Source organism: Lemur catta, chromosome 1, assembly GCF_020740605.2.
Source record: "Lemur catta isolate mLemCat1 chromosome 1, mLemCat1.pri, whole genome shotgun sequence".
NCBI lineage: Eukaryota > Metazoa > Chordata > Mammalia > Primates > Lemuridae > Lemur > Lemur catta.
Genome location: NC_059128.1, coordinates 117,429,057 through 117,441,336, shown reverse-complemented (window position 1 = coordinate 117,441,336; position 12,280 = coordinate 117,429,057). Strand labels below are relative to the sequence as shown.

Genomic DNA, 12,280 nt, shown 5'->3' with positions numbered 1-12,280 from the left:
AAAGAAGCGCAGCGCCTTATGAGGCCATTTGCATTTTGAAGAACACATACCTCACCTGAGTGCTTGTTAGCTGTTAGGCATTGAGTGACCAGAAATAAGTGTGAATTTATTTAATGTAAAAGATAATTGTTTGGTGAATTCTCTGCAGTTAATGGAAATCTGGAGAAATAGAATACTATCTTCAAAATCATTCATTTGATTGGAATGAGCACCAATGTATTCACTGTGATATTTTTCCTTGCCAGTATTGGAAACATTTAATTTGGAAAAGCTAAGAATACAACTCCATGAAAAGAGAGTGTGAGAGGGCCAGAGAACGTGCATTTGTATAGAATCTCACTGTTCTCCGTATTTATTCAGACAACCTGTGGCAGCAGACGTAACAGCTCCTTACCCAATGGTCTACCATGAGGATATTGAACACAGGAATATCCTTTGCTCTCTCTATGAAATTGATAGATGCAGGCTGTCAAGTTGGTAGAAGTTTCCATTCTTTCTACAGGTTATGTCAAAGTGCACAGTAGCAGAGTTGGTGACAATCATTGTGCCCTATTGCATTTTCCCACAAGCATACAAAACCAAGCCTTCTTCTGTTCCCCAAGCTCTGTGGATTGCTACTAGTTAATAAATAGGTCAATAATGTCCACTTTTTATTACCACTCCACCATTTTCACAAAAATTGCTGAATATTGATGGGTAAGAACTCTCTGTATTTTCTTCAGTAAAAAATAAAAATCTTTCTTACATTGTTTGAGCCGCTTTGGTGGGAAATTGGAAATGGCAGGTCATATACATCCTGGCTTAGCTCAACAATCTGTCATTGTGTTATTGTCATAGCTAACATGGTGCTTAAAAAATTATTTTGTTCTGTTGTAAATCCATGGGTCTTTTGTTGTTGTTGCTGTTCCCGACTGCTAAAGTGTGATTAACATATTGACCTTTCATAATCATCTGATTTTATGTATTTTGGCAAGTATTTTAAGTTCATTATATTTATATATATATATACACAGAGAGAGAGAGAGAGAGAGAGAGAGAGAGATGTATATCCCATTCTCTTAATCTTTTACTTTCTCTTTAGGCAAATAAAAATGTCTAAAACAGTATATCATTTTAAAATGCAAAATATAGAAAATATTTCTGCAAGACCATTTATTCATCTTAATTTTAAAATCTTTAACATACACGTAGTTGTTAGTTGTGTATGGATTGAATTTGTGTGTTCTTGTGAATACTTGACATAATTAGCCTATTCTCAAAGATTTCACATCAGCCATTAATAAGTCAGGAAAAGTGGGTTGGTTATGAGGCCAGGTGATACGCTCTGCCGTTCTTATTTACATTTTAGGAAGGCTGGGGTGAGACAGTTTGTTTATTTGGGCTGGGGCATGAGATAGTGGTGATAATTTATTTTTTATTTCCTCTGCCAGTCATGTAAAATATCTAAGATATTGAACAAGGTCTCTCAAAGGGTGGAACTTCTTGCTAATTATGCTTGAAACACTTTTTCACGTCTGCTAAAGTCCTTATCTTTCCCTACTTTCTCTGTCCCATTCCCGTCTTCTTAGCTACATAATATCCTGCCAAAAAATGGCTTTAAACCACCAAGTACCTGATAATATATGGAGGAGAATTTTTTTTCTCATATGCATTTGAGAAGCAGCAGGAGGGTCTCTGTGGCTTTCCAGAATGACCAATGATTCTCACAGAATAAATAAACTTTATCTTTCCTATTACTGTAAACAAACCACAAGGTTCTGATAAACAAATCCTTCCATGCTTGTCTGCAAATTACCTATTGCAATTTAGTCATGGAAGAGTCCATTCCCTTTCTGAGTCAACCCACTTAGGCAGTGCAACGAATGAGAGTGGACAGTCCGCATTCCAGCACTGATCATCCTGGTGTGTTTCCACTGAGGATATGAAACTGGTTTGTTCCCACAGGGTTTCTGCATTCCACAGCATAACAGAAAGTTAACACAGCTGACAAAGTCGTAGGGCCTTTCAGCGGGTGATGGACCAAGTATTTGTTGAATTTTATGTTGTGTGATTATCCAGCAACTCTAAGGCAATTGAATTGAGTTGTATGTTACTCTTTAAAGATATAGATATAGATACTGATGCTATAATATAGATATAGATGTAGATATACACAGACATATATGTATATCATAAATTATATTATGTATATACATGTAGACTTTTGAATCTATTAAACAATAAATCCATTTAATATCATGTGCTGGTATTATCTTTGTCTCCTGTGCTCTTTTAAATTATTTTTCCCAGAGGTTATCTGGTAGAAACCCTAGGGAAATTCCAGTTATTATACCAAAAATGCAAGAAACAGCTCTATCTACCAAAAAGCCTGTTCTGCAGGCTTTTTCATGGACTATTGATTGGGTTTACCTTTTCCTGATGGAGTATTAACTCAAAGGTATACAGTACATGTACAGTGAACGTGTTATATATGGTAACTTACATTGGATGCCTTATGAAATTTTGTTTATAATGAATAAGTTACAGTCTCATATTTTAAAGTGTAACAAATGACTAAAGACAAAACAAAATATGAGAAAGTCATAAAATGTTCAATTTATTCAAAAGTGAATGCAAACCTTTTGGGAGATAAAGAGGTCATGAGGCAAGTGTCATGCAGACGAGCTTGTAGATGTGACTGAATGCTCATTGCTACTATTACTACTACTGTGACTGTTGCTGTTACTATAGAGACCACCAAGGACACAGAACTTATCATGAAGCTGGAGAACAGCACAAACAGAAACATTTTGGGAGACTGGAGGCAGGGAAAGGGTCAGGAGGCTGTCTGGACTGTATGCAGCATGTACATAAATATGTAGACGGAAGGAGCAGAGAGAGTTGGAACCATATTGCAGAAAATACACATTTTGTGGGCTTAATAAAGCATTGGAGGAGCTAAGTTATCAAAGTTGCATGTTAGGAAGTGTGTGTTAACAGTGGTGTGTAAGGCAGACCTGAGTAGGGAAGTTGAAAATGGATAGACCAGGGAAGAAGGCACTCTGACAGTTCAAGGTTGATTAACTCTATACTCAGAAGATACAAGTTCCTTTACAAACTGGCTCCTAGCCGCCCTTCCAGCCTCATTCCTTTCTACTCCCCCTCCACTCCCTATAATGAATACAGACATTCTTACAGTCACCGCGTTGTGTGTTCTGTCTCAGGGATCCATGCCTTAGCCCTGTGTCCGTGCCTGGGACCTAGCACACCTGTGCTCACCTATCTCTCTTCTGAAGGCTTTGCTAACTCCTGGAAGCTCATCCTGAGCTCCTTCTCCTAGCCCAAACTCATCTGCTTTAGTCTTGAAGCAAGAGGGTAGTATTTTAATTTCAGTAGTTAGGCACTGAATAGAGAGCCTACCACTGATTACAAATTCAGTATTTCAATTTAAAGGAATGAAGGGCCTTGAATGAATGAGATTTGAGAGATATGCTGATGTTGAGATCTCCGTGGAATATGAGAGAAGACATATTTATTAAGCAGGTAGAAATGCAGCGCTAGATTTCAAATGCAATGGGAGATAAAATTTAGATGATGTCTTCACAGAGGAGAGATTCAAAGCTGTGTGCGGGAATGAGCTAGCCAAGAGGAACAGTGTAAGCGCTGAAGGATTGCACCATACTTTGATGGTTTATTACTCTGGATTTCAATAATCAAGTTCATACCTATAATTTATTCAAAATTTGTGTTTAAGCTTCTTTTAGTTTTAAACACAACCTCAAGCTGCTGTGTATAAGCAGATGATATGGTGCAAAGACGTAAGAGCTCCTACCCTGAGGAGGATCTCTCTGTTGTTGCTCTCTCACTGAAACGCTGTTTAATCAACCCAGAAATGTTCATATTTGTGTTTGCTTGTGAAATAGAAATCAATGAATTTGGCACAGTTAATACATCTTCTGCTTTCTTTTTCATTAGTCAGCATCAGAAAAATTACTTCTGGTTGCTACAGCCTTCAGAATTGGTATCTTGATCAAATTTATCCTCACAGCATCATCCTCAGAGTGATTACTCATTGGTATTTCTGCAACAAAGTGCCTACTGGGAAAATGTTACAAGCAGGAGTTAGAAGATGATGCTTCAGAGTATTTTTTCTGGGCCCCAGAGACACAGAATAGTTGCCATTTTAATTAGGAAAGATTGTAAGAAATGAAAACGAAAGTGAAGACAGCACACTTCCTATAAATGGTTTGTTGCAGGCATTTTGATCATTTAATTACATTTTTTTTTCTGTGAAACATAAGTACCATTCTGTAAGCCATTTAAAGACAACCATTGGGATTAGCTTCAGTTTCCACAAAGAAAGTTAACAAAGGTTTGCAGAAGCATCCACAATCTGAGAATCACACTGACATTTTTTTGAAAATTTCAGAAATCATATTTGAATACTGGAAGATATTAATAAAAATACCTAAGAATTATCAAAGCATGAACACCTCCAGTTGAAAGATTTCAGCATGACTACAATATCATGACTATAACGTTTTCCTTCAGTAGGCATATATATATTTTTAATCCATATGCGGAATCGAATTCATTGCCCTGCAATCTGTCAACTCTCACTAGTGCAGCAAATTGAGATAATTTTCCTGAGCTTCATTGTTTAACATATTTCAGATTCCTGCAGTACCTGTTAACAGGGCAGTGACTTTGGGAGTCGTCTGGTAGCAGGGAAGGAGGTAGTTTGACCATGTGGTGCTAAACAATGCCATGTGGCTTATATACTCATTACAATCAGTTTTAAAAGTAATAATGTAATGAAATTACCATTTTGAGTGAAAAATCAGGTAGAATATAATTATATACAAGCAAAACATCTTGTGTTCTTTCATTCATTCAGCAAATATTTATTGAATGCTGGAATTCCAGTTAATAGCAATGTAAATAGACAAGAAGGAGCATTGAAATATTGAAAGAACAGTGAGTTAGTGAATAGAAGAATAATAAAATTTAGAGTAAATAGCAAAATGTTTGGTTGGTTTTGTTGTTATTGGTGGTGGTAAATGGGGTGTTTGAATAAGGTTATGAACAAGGAAAACAGAAACTGGATTAAAGGAAAAGGCATTTCATTTGGGAATACTTAGATATGCAATATCTTAGGAATAGAAATGACCCAGTTTTGCATAAAACCGATGTTAGTTTTGAGTAGAGAACTTGTATTTAGAAAAGCAGTTTTTATGTTAGTCAAATGCAGTTGTATTATTAAATATTTCAATGATTAATCACATTGGAATTTTTCTTCTTGGCAAAGAAAGAAAAAAATAGATAAGATATAGCTGTGCACGTTTCCTCACAAATTTTGTATTAAAAAACCTTCCTGTAACATTGTGACTGCTTTAGGAAAGCCTAAATTAGCTGCTAAAGATCTTCCATAAATACTCTGTGAGGCCCTACTAAGTAGATCCTTTCGGAGGAATTCCTAATGCAAATTAAGAGTGAGAAGGTCCTGAGGGAGAGAAATTTAGAATGGAAAAAAAAAAAAAAAAAAAAGGAACTCCTAATGAAAAGAAAGTAGATGCTGACTTTGTGCCTGTGCATCAGAGGTGACTGATGCAGCATAACTCAGGATTAATTATGGTTTCTCACACACTCAATTCCCATGCTGAAGATATGGACAAATGACTACACACATGATGTCAGTATACTTATTGTTAACATTGATTTTAAACAATGTAGCTATTGACAATATGGTTTGGTAATGAGTGAAAAAAATTAAAGATCAAGGTCGTGTTGGATTAGCATGTTATGTAAAATATGAAGTGTTATAAAATTAGTAATATTTAACTATGATTTTAAAGAAAGAAAAATAATTTCACCTGTTTTCAAAATCCTCATAGAGTTCTTATGGTAAAACAAGCTCTGTTATGGTTACACACAGGCATGCACATATAGATATAGGTATATATAGACACTGATTGACTGATATAAATTGATATATTAATCTGTATCCTATTTAACAGATGATCAGCCTGCAGATATTTTGGCAAACATTTCTATACAAGAGACTGATAATATACAGACTTTAGTACTAGCCTAACAAAATAAAAAAAAAATTACATCCGTAATGAAAACTTGGCAAATACCAAGTAGAGGTTAAAAAATATTTACTTCCAAAGTATAAATTTTCTCTTACTTATCCTGCAGACGTGGCAGATACTATATTGGCTTGCACATTGGCTTTTGCTTTTTTATTTCAGTTCCTTAAATATGAGGCACATAATCTTTCATTTCTAGGCCTGGCTTCTCCATTATTTTATATTTGTCATCACAGGTGTAAATACATTTCTGTCTGCGGTTGGCATTTCAGTGTAGACCCTTGTCGCAAGCCATCCGTTTCTGATCGGGCCTCAGGGCCCTTGGGCTGCGTGCCTGGCTGCTGGGAGCCGCGGCTGGAGCGGGGCGGGGACCGCGGTCCTGCAGCGCCCGGAGCTCTCGCCGCTGCCCCGCACGGGCTCTCGCTTCCCGGTTCTGTAAAGAAGGTCGTATTTTAATGTTCGCTTTTTCTAGGTTGTCTTTGCCTTGTTACTATTGTTCTGTTAGGCATGGGGCTGCTCTGTGTAAGCTGTGATCCCTTTAGAAATCAAAACACCCTCCAGGGGCCCGTCCAATGTCACAGTCGTTTTTCTCTTTTTCCTCCTTAATAGGGACAACTGTCTCCCGTTTTTCAAAATTAAAAGAAAAAGTAGACCATTCCCCACTGAATGTCTTAGAGTATCTTGCTCCCCCAAATGGAAGGGAAAACAAAAACAAATCTGGGCCAATATTCTCACATGCTAGACATGTGAGAGGTTGTCGCATGAGTTTAAGATTTGCCGTTTGGAAAACTGAAGTATCTGAAAGGACATGATAGAACGCCTCCACCCGTTCCGCCGTCAGAGCCACTTGGTCGCAAGCTCAGCTTACACAGGTCATTCGCTGTAACAGTTCCTGTGTCTATTTCTGAACTCTCCGTATTTTGTATTTTCTTGGGAAGAAACTGGAAGCGATGACAGCCACCAAGTCATCTGTATGGGTCGAGAACGCGCAGGAGTTCCTTCTCCGTGAGTCGGTCTTCAGGATGATTGTGCGATGGTTATGGGGGGGGGGGAAGCCGGAGCAGAGGGAGAGGGAGGAGGGAGGAGCCGGAGCAGAGGGAGAGGGAGGAGGAGGGAGGAGCCGGAGCAGAGAGAGAGGGAGGGGGGAGGAGCCAGAGGAGAGGGAGAGGGAGGAGGGGGGAGGAGCTGGAGCAGAGGGAGAGGGAGGAGGGGGAGGGGGAGGAGCCGGAGCAGAGGGAGAGGGAGGAGGAGGGAGGAGCCGGAGCAGAGGGAGAGGGAGGAGGAGGGAGGAGCCGGAGCAGAGGGAGAGGGAGGGGGGAGGAGCCAGAGGAGAGGGAGAGGGAGGAGGGGGGAGGAGCTGGAGCAGAGGGAGAGGGAGGAGGGGGAGGGGGAGGAGCCGGAGCAGAGGGAGAGGGAGGAGGAGGGAGGAGCCGGAGCAGAGGGAGAGGGAGGAGGAGGGAGGAGCCGGAGCAGAGGGAGAGGGAGGGGGGAGGAGCCGGAGCAGAGAGAGAGGGAGGAGGAGGGAGGAGCCGGAGCAGAGGGAGAGGGAGAGGGAGGAGGAGGGAGGAGCTGGAGGAGGAGCCGGAGGAGGAGGGAAAGGGGGCCGGAGGGGGAGGCAGAGCGACATGCATCTAGTGCTTGCTCTGTGCCAGGCTTTCCATACAGTCGCTCTATGACGCCTCTCTATAACCGATGTAGTAATTACTATTATAGTATTATATCCATTTATAGATAAAGATACAAAAATTGTAAATAATTTGGCCAATATTGTATTAATACGTGGTGAAGCTAGGGTTCACCAGAGCCCATACTGGTATGAAATTTATATTCCCAAACCCAGTATTTTGTTTTTCATGGAAAACCAAGGAACCTTATGTAGCCATTGAAGCAGGAAACAATTCCTTTTCCACTCAGTGGTAAAATAGTTATGTTTTTTAGTGTTGCCTTTTAACTGCTTCCTTCTGACCTGATTGTGGATAAACATAAGGGCAAGTGGGATTATTTTACTCAATGTAAGCTCATAGAGCAGCAAGCAATATTGGAAGTGGGAAGTGGTTATTGCTAAAATCTTAAGAGATAAACGGGGTATATGCTGAGATTTCAAATTCAATATGATGAGATATAAAAACCAGACCGAATAATTCTATAAGATGCCCTCTGCCCATTCATTACGTTAAACTCAAATCTACAAAGCACAGGGAATCCATAATAAATTTCTGGTTGTCTTGAGTTTTCTCTGTGCTTCTCACTAATTTATTTAATAGTTTAACAACCGTCCTGGCTGATCTTTATGCTGACAAATAAAATCATCCAGGGCATTTTTAATGGCCCTTGTGGACTCTCTGTATACCTACATTATCTTGGGAGTTTGCAAAATTATTTTGCTATAGCTAATGACAAGCCCAAACAAGAAATTAAACATGGTCCATTAAAAACATTCTAAGTGTATATGTAAGAGTTACTGTAGAGTTTTGATCTATTTCAACTGTATTTATTTTTCAGAATAGTATTTGTAGTTTGTATGTTTAAAATACATCAATTATACCAAAGAAATGAGGATCCTAAATATACTGTAGTCAAAATTACCTTTGTTCAAGCATAAGTTCTTTTGAATAACAACTCACACTTGGTGATTTAAATATATGTTATAATTTATTCTTTAATTTGGGATGGAGATATGAAAAATACACCAATAATTGCATTTCAAATGTCACCTTCTTTGTGAAGCTTTTCCAGACTACCTTATTGATTTTTTTAAAAACAAATACATTTATTGAGGCCTGATTGATGTGCAAAAAGCTGTACATATTCAATGTGTGCAAATCGATGAGTTTGGAGGTAAGTTTATACGCATAAAACCATCATCACAATTCATGCCATAAGCATTTCTATCACCTTCAAAATTTTCCTCCCTCCCTTTTTATCTTTATTTATTATTATTTTGTTACTATTATTATTTTGTGATAAGAACAGTTAGCATAAGATCTACCCTTGCAGCATTTTGTTAAGTATTCCATACAGTATTGTTAGTATGGGCCCCATGCTACACAGTGGAACTCTAGGACTTACTCATCTTGTATAACTTTGCATCCTTTGACTAATAACTGCCCATTTTCCCTGCCCCCAGCCTCTGGCAACCACCATTCTATTGCCTGATTCTATGAGTTTGACTGTTTTAAATTCCTCATCTCTGTGGTGTCACGTAGTATTTGCCATGTGTCTGGCTGGTTCTATCTAGTACAATGTCCTCCAGGGTTAGCCATGCTGCAAAGGGCAAATGGTAAGATTTCCTTCTTTTTTTAAGGCTAAGATTCCACAGTGGGGTGTGTGCGTGTGTGTGTGTGTGTGTGTATGTGTGACATTTTCTTTATCTATTCATTTGCCGATGGATAATTTGTTTATATTTTGGCTTTTGTGAATAATGTTGCAATGAGCGTTAAAGAGTAGATCTTTTCAAAATCCTGGTTTCAATTCCTTTGGAAACATTCCCAGAATTAGAATTATTTGGTCCTATGGTAGTTCTATTTTTAATTTTTTGAGGAATCTCCATACTGTTTTCCATTGTAGCTGCACATTTTCCTATCAACAGCATACAGATGTTCCCTTTTCTCCTCATCCTCACCAACACACAGCTTTTTTTTTTTGATAGTAGACATTCCAACAGGTGTGGAATCACATTTGATTTAAAGTTGCAATATCTTTCCCCATACTCAACCCAACAATCCATGTCTCCACCTGCATTTTATTTTTCCCATATTATGTATCACTGTTTTCTATGTCATGTACATTACATATATTTTTATTTCTGAGAATATAAAGTTTTCCACAAACAGATCTTTCCAAAGAGGAGTTACTTTAGCTTAGTAAGATTTTATAATAATAAAGAGCAGAAAAAGATGAGAAAGTCCAAAGGAAGGGAGTGCCATATGCAAACACTTGGAAGTATATATGTCAGAGAATCACCGTTATTGAAGAATAGCCCGATTAAGAGGTAGCCTGGACAATGGGTTAACTTGATTCTTTTGATTTTGTGCAGGAAGTGTAATCATTTGTGTTATCTTTTCTATTACTTTCCTTTTTCATGATGAATTCATTTTAACCAACTGAGCCACCATTTTGTTGTGTCATTTAAAGTAATCCTCCACCCCACTATTCACTACTAAAAACATTAATTCTACATAGTTAAATTAAAAATTCCCCATTTTGCATTTATTCATGTACTTACTGTTAATGAAGTACTTCAAATTTATATTAACGCAATAAGGAACTGTGAAATAGATTTGTGTGCAGCATTAATGTGGTATGTACTGTTCTGAATCCCTATGAAGTTCAGAATTCCTCAGTTATCACCTGGAGTGGATGAGTTGATTCTGACACTGCTCTTTCTCTGTTCCTACTAATTCTTGTGTTAACCCTAGCATTTGCTACCTGTTTTGTGTATTTGTTCTTTTCTTTTTAACCTCTAACAATTAAATGGTTGTTGCCATGGTGTCATAAATATCCTATTCTATAGTTATCTAAGTTAGTGTAGTGACATTAGGAGCAGAAAGGAAAAAGATCAGAGATATAAACCGGTCCTTTGATTGTATGTGGACCTGTGAGAAAAGGGACCATTTGGAAATTCCAGATTTCCATCTTCAGTTCCATGGAAAGACAGCGGCGGTTTCACTGACCCAGCCAGGGAATTTGGAAGAGACTTGGGTTGAAGAAAGGAGGCTCGGCAGCGTCCAGGCCCGCTGGGCATTTGTGGTAGAACCGTAGGAGAGAGCGCAGTCAAGGCCAGGGACAGGAATAGGTAGCGTGCACAGGACCACGGAAGCCGCGAGCCGGGGTGACATGCGCCACTGTGGTCACTATTCGATTACATGCCGCTTCCCGCTCCTTTCCAGTGACTGCGGCTCCCATCACTTACCCGCTCGCCCTGCTTGCACCGCGCCAGCCACACTCCGGGCCTGTGCTCAGCAGTCCCTGGGTTACCCTGTGAGGATCATTTCTGATCTTGATGAAAACATAAAATGCAATAGATGTAATGTTTTCTCCGAATTATTTTTTGTATATTTGTTTACACGTGGTTTTTATCAGGTTGAGTTATTTCCCTAAATTTCTGACTCATCTGAGAGCACTTTTTTGTCATCAAAGTAGGTAGTGGATATTATCAAATGATGGTTTCAAACCTATTGAGAAAACTTTGTAAATTTTTCTTTAGTCCTTAATAATGCCAGTTATATAATAGATTTTCTGATGCTAAACCATCCTGAATCGCCATTTCATCATAATGGACAACTATAGGAGACTTATAGTTGGATTTAGTACAGATTAGATTACATGAGATTTTATTAACATTTGTAGATACGGGCGCTCGGAGTGGCGCTGCTTGGGCCGGTGGCAGATTGCAGGCTGCTGGTGTCTCGGCGGAGCCCCGTGGGTGGGTCCGGCATTTCTCGCCGGGACCCCGACAACCATGAGCGCCGCCAGAGAGTCTCACCCCCACGGGCGAAGCGTTCAGCGTCCCCAGACGGCGATCTTGGATCTAGCAATCGGAGGCGGCAGACGGGTAATGAAGAGAGAAAACAAAAGTTCTTGAGACTGATGGGTGCAGGAAAGAAAGAACAGACTGGTCGTCTTGTTACTGGAGATCAAAAATCAACATCGCACTTCCGAACGGAGGAAGAAGACAAGAAAATTAATGAAGAACTGGAGTCTCAATATCAGCAAAGTATGGACAAGTAAATTATCAGGAAGATATCGGCGACATTGTGGATTTGGCTTCAGTGAGGTAGATCATGATGGAGAAGGTGATGTGGCTGGAGATGATGACGATGATGATGATGATTCACCTGATCCTGAAAGTCCAGATGACTCTGAAAGTGATTCAGAGTCAGAGAAAAGAATCTGCGAAGAACTCCGAGCTGCTGAGCACCCTGATGAGGTGGAGGATCCCAAAACAAAAAAGATGCAAAAAGCAACTATAAAATGGTGTTTGTTAAATCCAGTGGTTCCTAACTCCCAAACACTTAGTCTTTGTATTAAAAGTAAGCCTTATTGTTGTGATGCACGGTGGAGGACTGCTTATAGAGCACAGACCTTTGTATTATAATTTTTAAAAAGGCCCTTTTAAATAATTACAAAGAGTGTTTGCTTTCAAATGCCATTGGTTACACTTTTATGGGCCTGACTATAACCTTTTTGTAAAGAGTAAGAGTTGTACA

At 39.2% G+C, this 12,280-nt stretch overlaps 1 pseudogene; it reads left to right on the top strand.

Annotated features, from left to right (window-relative positions):
- The first annotated feature begins 11,457 nt into the window (after positions 1 to 11,457).
- On the top strand, positions 11,458 to 12,074 carry LOC123637895 (annotated as a pseudogene).
- Positions 12,075 to 12,280: the final 206 nt, after the last annotated feature.